The sequence below is a fragment of the Andrena cerasifolii genome, unplaced genomic scaffold, assembly GCF_050908995.1.
Source record: "Andrena cerasifolii isolate SP2316 unplaced genomic scaffold, iyAndCera1_principal scaffold0511, whole genome shotgun sequence".
Classification (NCBI taxonomy): Eukaryota; Metazoa; Arthropoda; class Insecta; order Hymenoptera; family Andrenidae; genus Andrena; species Andrena cerasifolii.
In genome coordinates, this window is record NW_027485404.1 from 1 (window position 1) to 18,390 (window position 18,390).

Below are 18,390 nucleotides of genomic sequence, written 5' to 3' on the forward strand. Positions count from 1 at the left end.
AATAGAGAAAAAATAGGGAAATATATAGAGAAAAAATAGGTAAGTAAATAGAGAAAAAAGAGGTAAATAAATAGAGAAAAATAGGTAAATAAATAGATAAAAAATAGGTAAATGCAATAGAGAAAAAAATAGGCAAATAAATAGAGAAAAATAGGTAAATTATCTAGAGAAAAAATAGGTAAATAAATAGAGAAATAGGTAAATAAACCAAACAAAAAAAGGTAAATAAAAAAATAGGTCAATAAATTAGAGGAAAAAATTGGTAAATAAACAGAGAAAAAATAGGTAAATAAATGAGAGAGAAAAATAGGTAAATATATAGAGAAAAAATAGGTAAATAAATAGAGAAAAAATAGGGAAATATATAGAGAAAAAATAGGTAAGTAAATAGAGAAAAAAGAGGTAAATAAATAGAGAAAAATAGGTAAATAAACAGAGAAAAAGTAGGTAAATAAAATAGAGAAAAAATAGGTAAATAAAGAGAGAAAAAATAGGTAAATTATCTAGAGAAAAAATTGGTGTATAAATATAGATAAATAGCTAAATAAATAAAAAAAAGGTAAATAAAAAAATAGGTAAATAAATTAGAGAAAAAAATAGATAAAGAAATAGTGAAAAATAGGTAATGAAGTAGAGAATACAAAGGAGGTAAATAAATACAGAAAATAGGTAAATATATAGAGAAAACTAGGTAAATATTTTAGAGAAAAAAATAGGCAAATAAATAGAGAAAAAATAGGTAAATTATCTTGAAAAAAAAAATAGGTAAATAAACCAAACAAAATAAGGTAAATAAAAAAATAGGTAAATAAACTAGAGAAAAAATGGGTAAATAAATTAGAGAAAAAAATAGATAAATAAATAGAGAAAAAATAGGTGAATAAATAGAGAAAAATAGGTAAATAAACTAGAGAAAAATAGGTGTATAAATAGAGAAAAATAGCTAAATAAATGAAAGAAAAAAGGTAAATAAAAAATAGGTAAATAAATTAGAGGAAAAAATAGGTAAATAAACAGAAAAATAGGTAAATGAATTGGAGAAAAAAGTAGGTAAATAACTAGAGAAAAATAGGTAAATAAAATGAGAAAAAAGAGGTAAATAAATAGAGAAAAATAGGTAAATAAACAGAGAAAAAGTAGGTAAATAAAATAGAGAAAAAATAGGTAAATAAAGAGAGAAAAAATAGGTAAATTATCAAGAGAAAAAATTGGTGTATAAATATAGATAAATAGCTAAATAAATAAAAAAAAGGTAAGTAAAAAAATAGGTAAATAAATTAGAGGAAAAAATTGGTAAATAAACAGAGAAAAATACGTAAATAAATGAGAGAAAAAATAGGTAAATATATAGAGAAAAAATAGGTAAATAAATAGAGAAAAAGAGGTAAATAAATAGAGAAAAATAGGTAAATAAATAGATAAAAAAATAGGTAAATAAAATAGAGAAAAAAATAGGCAAATAAATAGATAAAAATAGGTAAATAAACTAGAGAAAATAGGTGTATCAATAGAGAAAAATAGCTAAATAAATTAAGGAAACAAGGTAAATCAAAAAATAGTTTAATAAATTAGAGGAAAAAATAGGTAAATAAATAGAGAAAAAATAGTTAAATTATCTAGAGAAAAAATAGGTGTACAAATATACATAATTAGCTAAATAAATCAAAGAAAAAAAGGTAAATAAAAAATAGGTAAATAAATTAAAGGAAAAAATAGTTAAATAAACAGAGAAAAAATAGGTAAATAAATAGAGAAAACAAAAGAGGTAAAAAAAATAGAGAAAAAAATAGGTAAATTATCCAGAGAAAAAATAGGTGTATAAATATAGATAAATAGGTAAATAAACCAAACAAAAAAAGGTAAATAAAAAAATAGGTAAATAAATTATAGGAAAAAATGGGTAAATAAACAGTGAAAAAATAGGTAATGAAGTAGAGGAAACAAAGGAGGTTAGTAAATACTGAAAAAGAGGTAAATAACTAGAGAAAAATAGGTAAGTAAATGGAGAAAACAAAAGAGGTAAATAAATAGAGAAAAAATAGGTAAATATGTAGAGAAAAAATAGGTAAATAAATAGAGAAAAAGAGGTAAATAAATAGAGAAAAATATGTAAATAAATAGATAAAAAAATAGGTAAATAAAATAGAGAAAAAAATAGGCAAATAAATAGATAAAAATAGGTAAATAAACTAGAGAAAATAGGTGTATCAATAGAGAAAAATAGCTAAATAAATTAAGGAAACAAGGTAAATCAAAAAATAGTTTAATAAATTAGAGGAAAAAATAGGTAAATAAATAGAGAAAAAATAGTTAAATTATCTAGAGAAAAAATAGGTGTACAAATATACATAAATAGCTAAATAAATCAAAGAAAAAAAGGTAAATAAAAAATAGGTAAATAAATTAAAGGAAAAATAGTTAAATAAACAGAGAAAAAATAGGTAAATAAATAGAGAAAACAAAAGAGGTAAAAAAAATAGAGAAAAAAATAGGTAAATTATCCAGAGAAAAAATAGGTGTATAAATATAGATAAATAGCTAAATAAATCAAAGAAAAAAAGGTAAATAAAAAATAGGTAAATAAACTAGAGAAAAAAATACGTTAATTAATTACAGGAAAAAATAGGTAAATAAACAGAGAAAAAATTGGTAAATAAATTAGAGAAAAAAATAGATAAAGAAATAGTGAAAAATAGGTAATGAAGTAGAGAATACAATGGAGGTAAATAAATACAGAAAATGGGTAAATATATAATGAAAACTAGATAAATATTTTAGAGAAAAAATAGGCAAATAAATAGAGAAAAAATAGGTAAATTATCTTGAGAAAAAATAGGTAAATAAACCAAACAAAAAAATGTAAATAAAAAAATAGGTAAATAAAATAGAGAAAAAATACGTAAATAAATTAGAGAAAAAATAGATAACTAAATAGAGAAAAATAGGTAAATTATCTAGAGAAAAAATAGGTAAATAAATAGAGAAAAATAGGTAAATAAACCAAACAAAAAAAGGTAAATATAAAAATAGGTAAATAAATTATAGGAAAAAATTGGTAAATAAACCGAGAAAAAATACGTAAATAAATGAGAGAGAAAATAGGTAAATATATAGAGAAAAAATAGGTAAATAAATAGAGAAAAAGAGGTAAATAAATAGAGAAAAATAGGTAAATAAATAGATAAAAAAATAGGTAAATAAAATAGAGAAAAAAATAGGCAAATAAATAGATAAAAATAGGTAAATAAACTAGAGAAAAATAGGTGTATCTATAGAGAAAAATAGCTAAATAAATCAAGGAAACAAGGTAAATAAAAAAATAGGTAAATAAATTAGAGGAAAAAATAGGTAAATAGACAGAGAAAAAGTAGGTAAATAAATGAGAGAACGAAATAGGTAAATAACTACAGACAAATAGATAAATAAATAGAGAAAGATAGGTAAATAAATAGAGAAAACAAAAGAGGTAAAAAAATAGAGAAAAAAATAGGTAAATTATCTAGAGGAAAAATAGGTAAATAAATAGAGAAAAATAGGTAAATAAACCAAACAAAAAAAGGTAAATAAAAAAATAGGTAAATAAATTATAGGAAAAAATGGGTAAATAAACAGTGAAAAAATAGGTAATGAAGTAGAGGAAACAAAGGAGGTTAGTAAATACTGAAAAAGAGGTAAATAACTAGAGAAAAATAGGTAAGTAAATGGAGAAAACAAAAGAGGTAAATAAATAGAGAAAAAATAGGGAAATATGTAGAGAAAAAATAGGTAAGTAAATAGAGAAAAAAGAGGTAAATAAATAGAGAAAAATAGGTAAATAAATAGATAAAAAATAGGTAAATGAAATAGAGAAAAATAGGCAAATAAATAGAGAAAAATAGGTAAATTATCTAGAGAAAAAAATAGATAAATAAATAGAGAAAATAGGTAAATAAACCAAACAAAAAAAGGTAAATAAAAAAATAGGTAAATAAATTAGAGGAAAAAATTAGTAAATAAACAGAGAAAAAATACGTAAATAAATGAGAGAGAAAAATAGGTAAATATATAGAGAAAAAATAGGTAAATAAATAGAGAAAGAGGAGGTAAATAAATTAGAGAAAAAAGTAGGTAAATAACTAGAGAAAAAATAGGTAAATAAAAAGAGAAAAAATAGGTAAATAAATAGTGAAAAAATAGTTAAATTGTCTAGAGAAAAAATGGGTGTACAAATATACATAAATAGCTAAATAAATCAAAGAAAAAAAGGTAAATAAAAAATAGGTAAATAAATTAAAGGAAAAAATAGTTAAATAAACAGAGAAAAAATAGGTAAATAAATAGAGAAACAAAAGAGGTAAAAAAATAGAGGAAAAAATAGGTAAATTACCTAGAGAAAAAATAGGTGTATAAATATAGATAAATAGCTAAATAAATCAAAGAAAAAAAGGTAAATAAAAAATAGGTAAATAAACTAGAGAAAAAAATACGTAAATTAATTACAGGAAAAAATAGGTAAATAAACAGAGAAAAAATTGGTAAATAAATTAGGGAAAAAAATAGATAAAGAAATAGTGAAAAATAGGTAATGAAGTAGAGAATACAAAGGAGGTAAATAAATACAGAAAATAGGTAAATATATAGAGAAAAGTAGGTAAATATTTTAGAGAAAAAAATAGGCAAATAAATAGAGAAAAAATAGGTAAATTATCTTGAGAAAAAATAGGTAAATAAACCAAAAAAAACGTAAATAAAAAATAGGTAAATAAACAGAGAAAAAGTAGGTAAATAAAATAGAGAAAAAATAGGTAAATAAAGAGAGAAAAAATAGGTAAATTATCAAGAGAAAAAATTGGTGTATAAATATAGATAAATAGCTAAATAAATAAAAAAAAGGTAAATAAAAAAATAGGTAAATAAATTATAGGAAAAAATGGGTAAATAAACTGTGAAAAAATAGGTAATGAAGTAGAGGAAACAAAGGAGGTTAGTAAATACTGAAAAAGAGGTAAATAACTAGAGAAAAATAGGTAAATAAATAGAGAAAACAAAAGAGGTAAATAAATAGAGAAAAATAGGGAAATATATAGAGAAAAAATAGGTAAGTAAATAGAGAAAAAAGAGGTAAATAAATAGAGAAAAATAGGTAAATAAATAGATAAAAATAGGTAAATGATATAGAGAAAAAAATAGGCAAATAAACAGAGAAAAAGTAGGTAAATAAAATAGAGAAAAAATAGGTAAATAAAGAGAGAAAAAATAGGTAAATTATCAAGAGAAAAAATTGGTGTATAAATATAGATAAATAGCTAAATAAATAAAAAAATGTAAATAAAAAAATAGGTAAATAAATTATAGGAAAAAATGGGTAAATAAACAGTGAAAAAATAGGTAATGAAGTAGAGGAAACAAAGGAGGTTAGTAAATACTGAAAAAGAGGTAAATAACTAGAGAAAAATAGGTAAATAAATAGAGAAAACAAAAGAGGTAAATAAATAGAGAAAAATAGGGAAATATATAGAGAAAAAATAGGTAAGTAAATAGAGAAAAAAGAGGTAAATAAATAGAGAAAAATAGGTAAATAAATAGATAAAAAATAGGTAAATGCAATAGAGAAAAAAATAGGCAAATAAATAGAGAAAAATAGGTAAATTATCTAGAGAAAAAATAGGTAAATAAATAGAGAAATAGGTAAATAAACCAAACAAAAAAAGGTAAATAAAAAAATAGGTAAATAAATTAGAGGAAAAAATTGGTAAATAAACAGAGAAAAAATACGTAAATAAATGAGAGAAAAAATAGGTAAATATATAGAGAAAAAATAGGTAAATAAATAGAGAAAAAGAGGTAAATAAATAGAGAAAAATAGGTAAATAAATAGATAAAAAAATAGGTAAATAAAATAGAGAAAAAAATAGGCAAATAAATAGATAAAAATAGGTAAATAAACTAGAGAAAATAGGTGTATCAATAGAGAAAAATAGCTAAATAAATTAAGGAAACAAGGTAAATCAAAAAATAGTTTAATAAATTAGAGGAAAAAATAGGTAAATAAATAGAGAAAAATAGTTAAATTATCTAGAGAAAAAATAGGTGTACAAATATACATAAATAGCTAAATAAATCAAAGAAAAAAAGGTAAATAAAGAATAGGTAAATAAATTAAAGGAAAAAATAGTTAAATAAACAGAGAAAAAATAGGTAAATAAATAGAGAAAACAAAAGAGGTAAAAAAAATAGAGAAAAAAATAGGTAAATTATCCAGAGAAAAAATAGGTGTATAAATATAGATAAATAGCTAAATAAATCAAAGAAAAAAAGGTAAATAAAAAATAGGTAAATAAACTAGAGAAAAAAATACGTAAATTAATTACAGGAAAAAATAGGTAAATAAACAGAGAAAAAATTGGTAAATAAATTAGAGAAAAAAATAGATAAAGAAATAGTGAAAAATAGGTAATGAAGTAGAGAATACAATGGAGGTAAATAAATACAGAAAATGGGTAAATATATAGTGAAAACTAGGTAAATATTTTAGAGAAAAAATAGGCAAATAAATAGAGAAAAAATAGGTAAATTATCTTGAGAAAAAATAGGTAAATAAACCAAACAAAAAAATGTAAATAAAAAAATAGGTAAATAAAATAGAGAAAAATACGTAAATAAATTAGAGAAAAAATAGATAAATAAATAGAGAAAAATAGGTAAATTATCTAGAGGAGAAATAGGTAAATAATTAGAGAAAAATAGGTAAATAAACCAAACAAAAAAAGGTAAATATAAAAATAGGTAAATAAATTATAGGAAAAAATTGGTAAATAAACAGAGAAAAAATACGTAAATAAATGAGAGAGAAAATAGGTAAATATATAGAGAAAAAATAGGTAAATAAATAGAGAAAAAGAGGTAAATAAATAGAGAAAAATAGGTAAATAAATAGATAAAAAAATAGGTAAATAAAATAGAGAAAAAAATAGGCAAATAAATAGATAAAAATAGGTAAATAAACTAGAGAAAAATAGGTGTATCTATAGAGAAAAATAGCTAAATAAATCAAGGAAACAAGGTAAATAAAAAAATAGGTAAATAAATTAGAGGAAAAAATAGGTAAATAGACAGAGAAAAAGTAGGTAAATAAATGAGAGAACGAAATAGGTAAATAACTACAGACAAATAGATAAATAAATAGAGAAAAATAGGTAAATAAATAGAGAAAACAAAAGAGGTAAAAAAATAGAGAAAAAAATAGGTAAATTATCTAGAGGAAAAATAGGTAAATAAATAGAGAAAAATAGGTAAATAAACCAAACAAAAAAAGGTAAATAAAAAAATAGGTAAATAAATTATAGGAAAAAATGGGTAAATAAACAGTGAAAAAATAGGTAATGAAGTAGAGGAAACAAAGGAGGTTAGTAAATACTGAAAAAGAGGTAAATAACTAGAGAAAAATAGGTAAGTAAATGGAGAAAACAAAAGAGGTAAATAAATAGAGAAAAAATAGGGAAATATGTAGAGAAAAAATAGGTAAGTAAATAGAGAAAAAAGAGGTAAATAAATAGAGAAAAATAGGTAAATAAATAGATAAAAATACGTAAATAAATTAGAGAAAAAATAGATAAATAAATAGAGAAAAATAGGTAAATTATCTAGAGAAAAAATAGGTAAATAAATAGAGAAAAATAGGTAAATAAACCAAACAAAAAAAGGTAAATATAAAAATAGGTAAATAAATTATAGGAAAAAATTGGTAAATAAACAGAGAAAAAATACGTAAATAAATGAGAGAGAAAATAGGTAAATATATAGAGAAAAAATAGGTAAATAAATAGAGAAAAAGAGGTAAATAAATAGAGAAAAATAGGTAAATAAATAGATAAAAAAATAGGTAAATAAAATAGAGAAAAATAGGTAAATAAACCAAACAAAAAAAGGTAAATAAAAAAATAGGTAAATAAATTATAGGAAAAAATGGGTAAATAAACAGTGAAAAAATAGGTAATGAAGTAGAGGAAACAAAGGAGGTTAGTAAATACTGAAAAAGAGGTAAATAACTAGAGAAAAATAGGTAAGTAAATGGAGAAAACAAAAGAGGTAAATAAATAGAGAAAAAATAGGGAAATATGTAGAGAAAAAATAGGTAAGTAAATAGAGAAAAAAGAGGTAAATAAGTAGAGAAAAATAGGTAAATAAATAGATAAAAAATACGTAAATAAATTAGAGAAAAAATAGATAAATAAATAGAGAAAAATAGGTAAATTATCTAGAGAAAAAATAGGTAAATAAATAGAGAAAAATAGGTAAATAAACCAAACAAAAAAAGGTAAATATAAAAATAGGTAAATAAATTATAGGAAAAAATTGGTAAATAAACAGAGAAAAAATACGTAAATAAATGAGAGAGAAAATAGGTAAATATATAGAGAAAAAATAGGTAAATAAATAGAGAAAAACAGGTAAATAAATAGAGAAAAATAGGTAAATAAATAGATGAAAAAATAGGTAAATAAAATAGAGAAAAATAGGTAAATAAACCAAACAAAAAAAGGTAAATAAAAAATAGGTAAATAAATTATAGGAAAAAATGGGTAAATAAACAGTGAAAAAATAGGTAATGAAGTAGAGGAAACAAAGGAGGTTAGTAAATACTGAAAAAGAGGTAAATAACTAGAGAAAAATAGGTAAGTAAATGGAGAAAACAAAAGAGGTAAATAAATAGAGAAAAAATAGGGAAATATGTAGAGAAAAAATAGGTAAGTAAATAGAGAAAAAAGAGGTAAATAAATAGAGAAAAATAGGTAAATAAATAGATAAAAAATAGGTAAATGAAATAGAGAAAAATAGGCAAATAAATAGAGAAAAATAGGTAAATTATCTAGAGAAAAAATAGGTATATAAATAGAGAAAAATAGGTAAATAAACCAAACAAAAGAAGGTATATAAAAAATAGGTAAATAAATTATAGGAAAAAATGGGTAAATAAACAGTGAAAAAATAGGTAATGGAGTAGAGGAAACAAAGGAGGTTAGTAAATACTGAAAAAGAGGTAAATAACTAGAGAAAAATAGGTAAATAAATAGAGAAAACGAAAGAGGTAAATAGAGAAAAAATAGGGAAATATATAGAGAAAAAATAGGTAAGTAAATAGAGAAAAAAGAGGTAAATAAATAGAGAAAAATAGGTAAATAAATAGATAAAAAATAGGTAAATGCAATAGAGAAAAAAATAGGCAAATAAATAGAGAAAAATAGGTAAATTATCTAGAGAAAAAATAGGTAAATAAATAGAGAAATAGGTAAATAAACCAAACAAAAAAAGGTAAATAAAAAAATAGGTAAATAAATTAGAGGAAAAAATTGGTAAATAAACAGAGAAAAAATAGGTAAATAAATGAGAGAGAAAAATAGGTAAATATATAGAGAAAAAATAGGTAAATAAATAGAGAAAAAATAGGGAAATATATAGAGAAAAAATAGGTAAGTAAATAGAGAAAAAAGAGGTAAATAAATAGAGAAAAATAGGTAAATAAACAGAGAAAAAGTAGGTAAATAAAATAGAGAAAAAATAGGTAAATAAAGAGAGAAAAATAGGTAAATTATCTAGAGAAAAAATTGGTGTATAAATATAGATAAATAGCTAAATAAATAAAAAAAAGGTAAATAAAAAAATAGGTAAATAAATTAGAGAAAAAAATAGATAAAGAAATAGTGAAAAATAGGTAATGAAGTAGAGAATACAAAGGAGGTAAATAAATACAGAAAATAGGTAAATATATAGAGAAAACTAGGTAAATATTTTAGAGAAAAAAATAGGCAAATAAATAGAGAAAAAATATGTAAATTATCTTGAAAAAAAATAGGTAAATAAACCAAACAAAATAAGGTAAATAAAAAAATAGGTAAATAAACTAGAGAAAAAATGGGTAAATAAATTAGAGAAAAAAATAGATAAATAAATAGAGAAAAAATAGGTGAATAAATAGAGAAAAATAGGTAAATAAACTAGAGAAAAATAGGTGTATAAATAGAGAAAAATAGCTAAATAAATGAAAGAAAAAAGGTAAATAAAAAATAGGTAAATAAATTAGAGGAAAAAATAGGTAAATAAACAGAAAAATAGGTAAATGAATTGGAGAAAAAAGTAGGTAAATAACTAGAGAAAAATAGGTAAATAAAATGAGAAAAAAGAGGTAAATAAATAGAGAAAAATAGGTAAATAAACAGAGAAAAAGTAGGTAAATAAAATAGAGAAAAAATAGGTAAATAAAGAGAGAAAAAATAGGTAAATTATCAAGAGAAAAAATTGGTGTATAAATATAGATAAATAGCTAAATAAATAAAAAAAAGGTAAATAAAAAAATAGGTAAATAAATTATAGGAAAAAATGGGTAAATAAACAGTGAAAAAATAGGTAATGAAGTAGAGGAAACAAAGGAGGTTAGTAAATACTGAAAAAGAGGTAAATAACTAGAGAAAAATAGGTAAATAAATAGAGAAAACAAAAGAGGTAAATAAATAGAGAAAAATAGGGAAATATATAGAGAAAAAATAGGTAAGTAAATAGAGAAAAAAGAGGTAAATAAATAGGGAAAAATAGGTAAATAAATAGATAAAAATAGGTAAATGATATAGAGAAAAAAATAGGCAAATAAATAGAGAAAAATAGGTAAATAAATAGAGAAAACAAAAGAGGTAAAAAAATAGAGAAAAAATAGGTAAATTATCTAGAGAAAAAATAGGTGTATAAATATAGATAAATAGCTAAATAAATCAAAGAAAAAAAGGTAAATAAAAAATAGGTAAATAAATTAAAGGAAAAAATAGTTAAATAAACAGAGAAAAAATAGGTAAATAAATAGAGAAAACAAAAGAGGTAAAAAAATAGAGAAAAAATAGGTAAATTATCTAGAGAAAAAATAGGTGTATAAATATAGATAAATAGCTAAATAAATCAAAGAAAAAAAGGTAAATAAAAAATAGGTAAATAAATTAAAGGAAAAAATAGGTAAATAAACAGAGAAAAATAGGTAAATAAATAGAGAAAACAGAAGAGGTAAAAAAATAGAGGAAAAATAGGTAAATTATCTAGAGAAAAAATAGGTGTATAAATATAGATAAATAGGTAAATAAACCAAACAAAAAAAGGTAAATAAAAATATAGGTAAATAAATTAGAGGAAAAAATTGGTAAATAAACAGAGAAAAAATACGTAAATAAATGAGAGAAAAAATAGGTAAATATATAGAGAAAAAATAGGTAAATAAATAGAGAAAAAGAGGTAAATAAATAGAGAAAAATAGGTAAATAAATAGAGAAAACAAAAGAGGTAAAAAAAATAGAGAAAAAAATAGGTAAATTATCCAGAGAAAAAATAGGTGTATAAATATAGATAAATAGCTAAATAAATCAAAGAAAAAAAGGTAAATAAAAAATAGGTAAATAAACTAGAGAAAAAAATACGTAAATTAATTACAGGAAAAAATAGGTAAATAAACAGAGAAAAAATTGGTAAATAAATTAGAGAAAAAAATAGATAAAGAAATAGTGAAAAATAGGTAATGAAGTAGAGAATACAATGGAGGTAAATAAATACAGAAAATGGGTAAATATACAGGGTGTCCCACTAAGGAATGGACAGCGCGATATCTCTTAAAGTATTATCGATAAAAATATAAAAAAAATAGGGAATTGCATGGTTCGAGGGGGCCCATTTATTAGCGCGAACGAATTTTGTTTTCGATTATTATTTTAAAAGATACGATGGTCAAGTACGGTTTTTCAAATGGAACTATTTTTTTTGAAGACCTGAGTTGATAGTGCGTTCCAAGACAAATTCAATCAGCTTTAATGTATACACTTTATTTCCACTGGTTTTTAAGATATTGCGCTTGCAAATTTACTGATTTTCATTGCAAGAAACCTCTCTGGAATGGCAAAAACCGGGGGCGGTCTTACTGGCGCCACGGGTGGCACTGCCTGTTGAAATGGATACTTACCTGCCAAAGGTCTACGCTAGAAATGGCAGGCCCAAAAGCTGGACAATTCTTTTCCGTCAGAAATGCTACTTAGGTAGGTACATCTGCGGTATCGAGAAGCGCATCGTTACTTTTATTTCGCACTTGCTTCTACGCTCGGATGGCCGGTTCTTTTGGGAGGGATGCAAGTTGGATTGGTTCTGATACAATCTGCTCCCTATGGTTGAAATTTAGTCTAGCAACTTTCACTCCTCCTAACCTAACCAATCCAACTTGCATCCCTCCCAAAAGAACCGGCCATCCGAGCGTAGAAGCAACTGCGAAATAAAAGTAACGATTGCGCTTCTCGATACCGCAGATGTACCTACCTAAGTAGCATTTCTGACGGAAAAGAATTGTCCAGCTTTTGGGCCTGCGAACCCTGTCGTAGACCTTTGGCAGGTAGGTATCAGTTTCAACAGGCAATGCCACCCGTAGCGCCAGTAAGACCGACCCCGGTCCTTCCTATTCCAGAGGGTTTTCTTCCAGTGAAAATCAGTAATTTTGCAAGCGCAATATCTTAAAAACCAGTGGAAATAAAGTGTATACATTAAAGCTTATTGAATTTGTCTTGGAACGCACTATCAACTCAGGTGTTCAAAAAAAATAGTTCCATTTGAAAAACCGAACTTGACCATCGTATCTTTTAAAATAATAATCGAAAACAAAATTCGTTCGCGCTAATAAATGGGCCCCCTCGAACCATGCAATTCCCTATTTTTTTTATATTTTTATCGACAATACTTTAAGAGATATCGCGCTGTCCACTCCTTAGTGGGACACCCTGTATAGTGAAAACTAGGTAAATATTTTAGAGAAAAAATAGGCAAATAAATAGAGAAAAAATAGGTAAATTATCTTGAGAAAAAATAGGTAAATAAACCAAACAAAAAAATGTAAATAAAAAAATAGGTAAATAAAATAGAGAAAAAATACGTAAATAAATTAGAGAAAAAATAGATAAATAAATAGAGAAAAATAGGTAAATTATCTAGAGAAAAAATAGGTAAATAAATAGAGAAAAATAGGTAAATAAACCAAACAAAAAAGGTAAATATAAAAATAGGTAAATAAATTATAGGAAAAAATTGGTAAATAAACAGAGAAAAAATACGTAAATAAATGAGAGAGAAAATAGGTAAATATATAGAGAAAAAATAGGTAAATAAATAGAGAAAAAGAGGTAAATAAATAGAGAAAAATAGGTAAATAAATAGATAAAAAAATAGGTAAATAAAATAGAGAAAAAATAGGCAAATAAATAGATAAAAATAGGTAAATAAACTAGAGAAAAATAGGTGTATCTATAGAGAAAAATAGCTAAATAAATCAAGGAAACAAGGTAAATAAAAAAATAGGTAAATAAATTAGAGGAAAAAATAGGTAAATAGACAGAGAAAAAGTAGGTAAATAAATGAGAGAACGAAATAGGTAAATAACTACAGACAAATAGATAAATAAATAGAGAAAAATAGGTAAATAAATAGAGAAAACAAAAGAGGTAAAAAAATAGAGAAAAAAATAGGTAAATTATCTAGAGGAAAAATAGGTAAATAAATAGAGAAAAATAGGTAAATAAACCAAACAAAAAAAGGTAAATAGAAAAATAGGTAAATAAATTATAGGAAAAAATGGGTAAATAAACAGTGAAAAAATAGGTAATGAAGTAGAGGAAACAAAGGAGGTTAGTAAATACTGAAAAAGAGGTAAATAACTAGAGAAAAATAGGTAAGTAAATGGAGAAAACAAAAGAGGTAAATAAATAGAGAAAAAATAGGGAAATATGTAGAGAAAAAATAGGTAAGTAAATAGAGAAAAAAGAGGTAAATAAATAGAGAAAAATAGGTAAATAAATAGATAAAAAATACGTAAATAAATTAGAGAAAAAATAGATAAATAAATAGAGAAAAATAGGTAAATTATCTAGAGAAAAAATAGGTAAATAAATAGAGAAAAATAGGTAAATAAACCAAACAAAAAAAGGTAAATATAAAAATAGGTAAATAAATTATAGGAAAAAATTGGTAAATAAACAGAGAAAAAATACGTAAATAAATGAGAGAGAAAATAGGTAAATATATAGAGAAAAAATAGGTAAATAAATAGAGAAAAAGAGGTAAATAAATAGAGAAAAATAGGTAAATAAATAGATAAAAAAATAGGTAAATAAAATAGAGAAAAATAGGTAAATAAACCAAACAAAAAAAGGTAAATAAAAAAATAGGTAAATAAATTATAGGAAAAAATGGGTAAATAAACAGTGAAAAAATAGGTAATGAAGTAGAGGAAACAAAGGAGGTTAGTAAATACTGAAAAAGAGGTAAATAACTAGAGAAAAATAGGTAAGTAAATGGAGAAAACAAAAGAGGTAAATAAATAGAGAAAAAATAGGGAAATATGTAGAGAAAAAATAGGTAAGTAAATAGAGAAAAAAGAGGTAAATAAATAGAGAAAAATAGGTAAATAAATAGATAAAAAATAGGTAAATGAAATAGAGAAAAATAGGCAAATAAATAGAGAAAAATAGGTAAATTATCTAGAGAAAAAAATAGATAAATAAATAGAGAAAATAGGTAAATAAACCAAACAAAAAAAGGTAAATAAAAAAATAGGTAAATAAATTAGAGGAAAAAATTAGTAAATAAACAGAGAAAAAATACGTAAATAAATGAGAGAGAAAAATAGGTAAATATATAGAGAAAAAATAGGTAAATAAATACAGAAAGAGGAGGTAAATAAATTAGAGAAAAAAGTAGGTAAATAACTAGAGAAAAAATAGGTAAATAAAAAGAGAAAAAATAGGTAAATAAATAGTGAAAAAATAGTTAAATTGTCTAGAGAAAAAATGGGTGTACAAATATACATAAATAGCTAAATAAATCAAAGAATAAAAGGTAAATAAAAAATAGGTAAATAAATTAAAGGAAAAAATAGTTAAATAAACAGAGAAAAAATAGGTAAATAAATAGAGAAACAAAAGAGGTAAAAAAAATAGAGGAAAAAATAGGTAAATTATCTAGAGAAAAAATAGGTGTATAAATATAGATAAATAGCTAAATAAATCAAGGAAAAAAAGGTAAATAAAAAATAGGTAAATAAACTAGAGAAAAAAATACGTAAATTAATTACAGGAAAAAATAGGTAAATAAACAGAGAAAAAATTGGTAAATAAATTAGGGAAAAAAATAGATAAAGAAATAGTGAAAAATAGGTAATGAAGTAGAGAATACAAAGGAGGTAAATAAATACAGAAAATAGGTAAATATATAGAGAAAAGTAGGTAAATATTTTAGAGAAAAAAATAGGCAAATAAATAGAGAAAAAATAGGTAAATTATCTTGAGAAAAAATAGGTAAATAAACCAAAAAAAACGTAAATAAAAAAATAGGTAAATAAACAGAGAAAAAGTAGGTAAATAAAATAGAGAAAAAATAGGTAAATAAAGAGAGAAAAAATAGGTAAATTATCAAGAGAAAAAATTGGTGTATAAATATAGATAAATAGCTAAATAAATAAAAAAAAGGTAAATAAAAAAATAGGTAAATAAATTATAGGAAAAAATGGGTAAATAAACAGTGAAAAAATAGGTAATGAAGTAGAGGAAACAAAGGAGGTTAGTAAATACTGAAAAAGAGGTAAATAACTAGAGAAAAATAGGTAAATAAATAGAGAAAACGAAAGAGGTAAATAGAGAAAAAATAGGGAAATATATAGAGAAAAAATAGGTAAGTAAATAGAGAAAAAAGAGGTAAATAAATAGAGAAAAATAGGTAAATAAATAGATAAAAAATAGGTAAATGCAATAGAGAAAAAAATAGGCAAATAAATAGAGAAAAATAGGTAAATTATCTAGAGAAAAAATAGGTAAATAAATAGAGAAATAGGTAAATAAACCAAACAAAAAAAGGTAAATAAAAAAATAGGTAAATAAATTAGAGGAAAAAATTGGTAAATAAACAGAGAAAAAATAGGTAAATAAATGAGAGAGAAAAATAGGTAAATATATAGAGAAAAAATAGGTAAATAAATAGAGAAAAAATAGGGAAATATATAGAGAAAAAATAGGTAAGTAAATAGAGAAAAAAGAGGTAAATAAATAGAGAAAAATAGGTAAATAAACAGAGAAAAAGTAGGTAAATAAAATAGAGAAAAAATAGGTAAATAAAGAGAGAAAAAAATAGGTAAATTATCTAGAGAAAAAATTGGTGTATAAATATAGATAAATAGCTAAATAAATAAAAAAAAGGTAAATAAAAAAATAGGTAAATAAATTAGAGAAAAAAATAGATAAAAAATAGTGAAAAATAGGTAAATAAAATGAGAAAAAAGAGGTAAATAAATAGAGGAAAAATAGGTAAATAAACAGAGAAAAAGTAGGTAAATAAAATAGAGAAAAAATAGGTAAATAAAGAGAGAAAAAATAGGTAAATTATCAAGAGAAAAAAATGGTGTATAAATATAGATAAATAGCTAAATAAATAAAAAAAAGGTAAATAAAAAAATAGGTAAATAAAATAGAGAAAAAATACGTAAATAAATTAGAGAAAAAATAGATAAATAAATAGAGAAAAATAGGTAAATTATCTAGAGAAAAAATAGGTAAATAAATAGAGAAAAATAGGTAAATAAACCAAACAAAAAAAGGTAAATATAAAAATAGGTAAATAAATTATAGGAAAAAATTGGTAAATAAACAGAGAAAAAATACGTAAATAAATGAGAGAGAAAATAGGTAAATATATAGAGAAAAAATAGGTAAATAAATAGAGAAAAAGAGGTAAATAAATAGAGAAAAATAGGTAAATAAATAGATAAAAAAATAGGTAAATAAAATAGAGAAAAAAATAGGCAAATAAATAGATAAAAATAGGTAAATAAACTAGAGAAAAATAGGTGTATCTATAGAGAAAAATAGCTAAATAAATCAAGGAAACAAGGTAAATAAAAAAATAGGTAAATAAATTAGAGGAAAAAATAGGTAAATAGACCGAGAAAAAGTAGGTAAATAAATGAGAGAACGAAATAGGTAAATAACTACAGACAAATAGATAAATAAATAGAGAAAAATAGGTAAATAAATAGAGAAAACAAAAGAGGTAAAAAAATAGAGAAAAAAATAGGTAAATTATCTAGAGGAAAAATAGGTAAATAAATAGAGAAAAATAGGTATACAAACCAAACAAAAAAAGGTAAATAGAAAAATAGGTAAATAAATTATAGGAAAAAATGGGTAAATAAACAGTGAAAAAATAGGTAATGAAGTAGAGGAAACAAAGGAGGTTAGTAAATACTGAAAAAGAGGTAAATAACTAGAGAAAAATAGGTAAGTAAATGGAGAAAACAAAAGAGGTAAATAAATAGAGAAAAAATAGGGAAATATGTAGAGAAAAAATAGGTAAGTAAATAGAGAAAAAAGAGGTAAATAAATAGAGAAAAATAGGTAAATAAATAGATAAAAAATACGTAAATAAATTAGAGAAAAAATAGATAAATAAATAGAGAAAAATAGGTAAATTATCTAGAGAAAAAATAGGTAAATAAATAGAGAAAAATAGGTAAATAAACCAACAAAAAAAGGTAAATATAAAAATAGGTAAATAAATTATAGGAGGAAAAAATTGGTAAATAAACAGAGAAAAAATACGTAAATAAATGAGAGAGAAAATAGGTAAATATATAGAGAAAAAATAGGTAAATAAATAGAGAAAAAGAGGTAAATAAATAGAGAAAAATAGGTAAATAAATAGATAAAAAATAGGTAAATAAAATAGAGAAAAATAGGTAAATAAACCAAACAAAAAAAGGTAAATAAAAAAACTAGGTAAATAAATTATAGGAAAAAATGGGTAAATAAACAGTGAAAAAATAGGTAATGAAGTAGAGGAAACAAAGGAGGTTAGTAAATACTGAAAAAGAGGTAAATAACTAGAGAAAAATAGGTAAGTAAATGGAGAAAACAAAAGAGGTAAATAAATAGAGAAAAAATAGGGAAATATGTAGAGAAAAAATAGGTAAGTAAATAGAGAAAAAAGAGGTAAATAAATAGAGAAAAATAGGTAAATAAATAGATAAAAAATAGGTAAATGAAATAGAGAAAAATAGGCAAATAAATAGAGAAAAATAGGTAAATTATCTAGAGAAAAAATAGATAAATAAATAGAGAAAATAGGTAAATAAACCAAACAAAAAAGGTAAATAAAAAAATAGGTAAATAAATTAGAGGAAAAAATTAGTAAATAAACAGAGAAAAAATACGTAAATAAATGAGAGAGAAAAATAGGTAAATATATAGAGAAAAAATAGGTAAATAAATACAGAAAGAGGAGGTAAATAAATTAGAGAAAAAAGTAGGTAAATAATTAGAGAAAAAATAGGTAAATAAAAAGAGAAAAAATAGGTAAATA

The 18,390-nt window shown here is 22.0% G+C and overlaps 2 long non-coding RNA genes across 5 annotated transcripts; both read left to right on the forward strand.

Moving 5' to 3' along the window:
• Positions 1-60: 60 nt before the first annotated feature.
• LOC143378135 (uncharacterized) lies at positions 61-15,918 on the forward strand. Of its 4 annotated transcripts, none has more exons than XR_013087638.1 (4): positions 61-1,252; positions 1,860-4,130; positions 9,989-10,524; positions 13,741-15,918. It is a non-coding gene; the product is annotated as an uncharacterized LOC143378135 (long non-coding RNA). The 4 variants fall into 4 exon arrangements; XR_013087639.1 differs by having other exon boundaries at positions 61-333; positions 717-4,130; XR_013087637.1 differs by having other exon boundaries at positions 61-4,130.
• On the forward strand, positions 5,515-6,869 carry LOC143378136 (uncharacterized). The gene is made up of 2 exons (XR_013087641.1): positions 5,515-6,228; positions 6,526-6,869. It is a non-coding gene; the product is annotated as an uncharacterized LOC143378136 (long non-coding RNA).
• Positions 15,919-18,390: the final 2,472 nt, after the last annotated feature.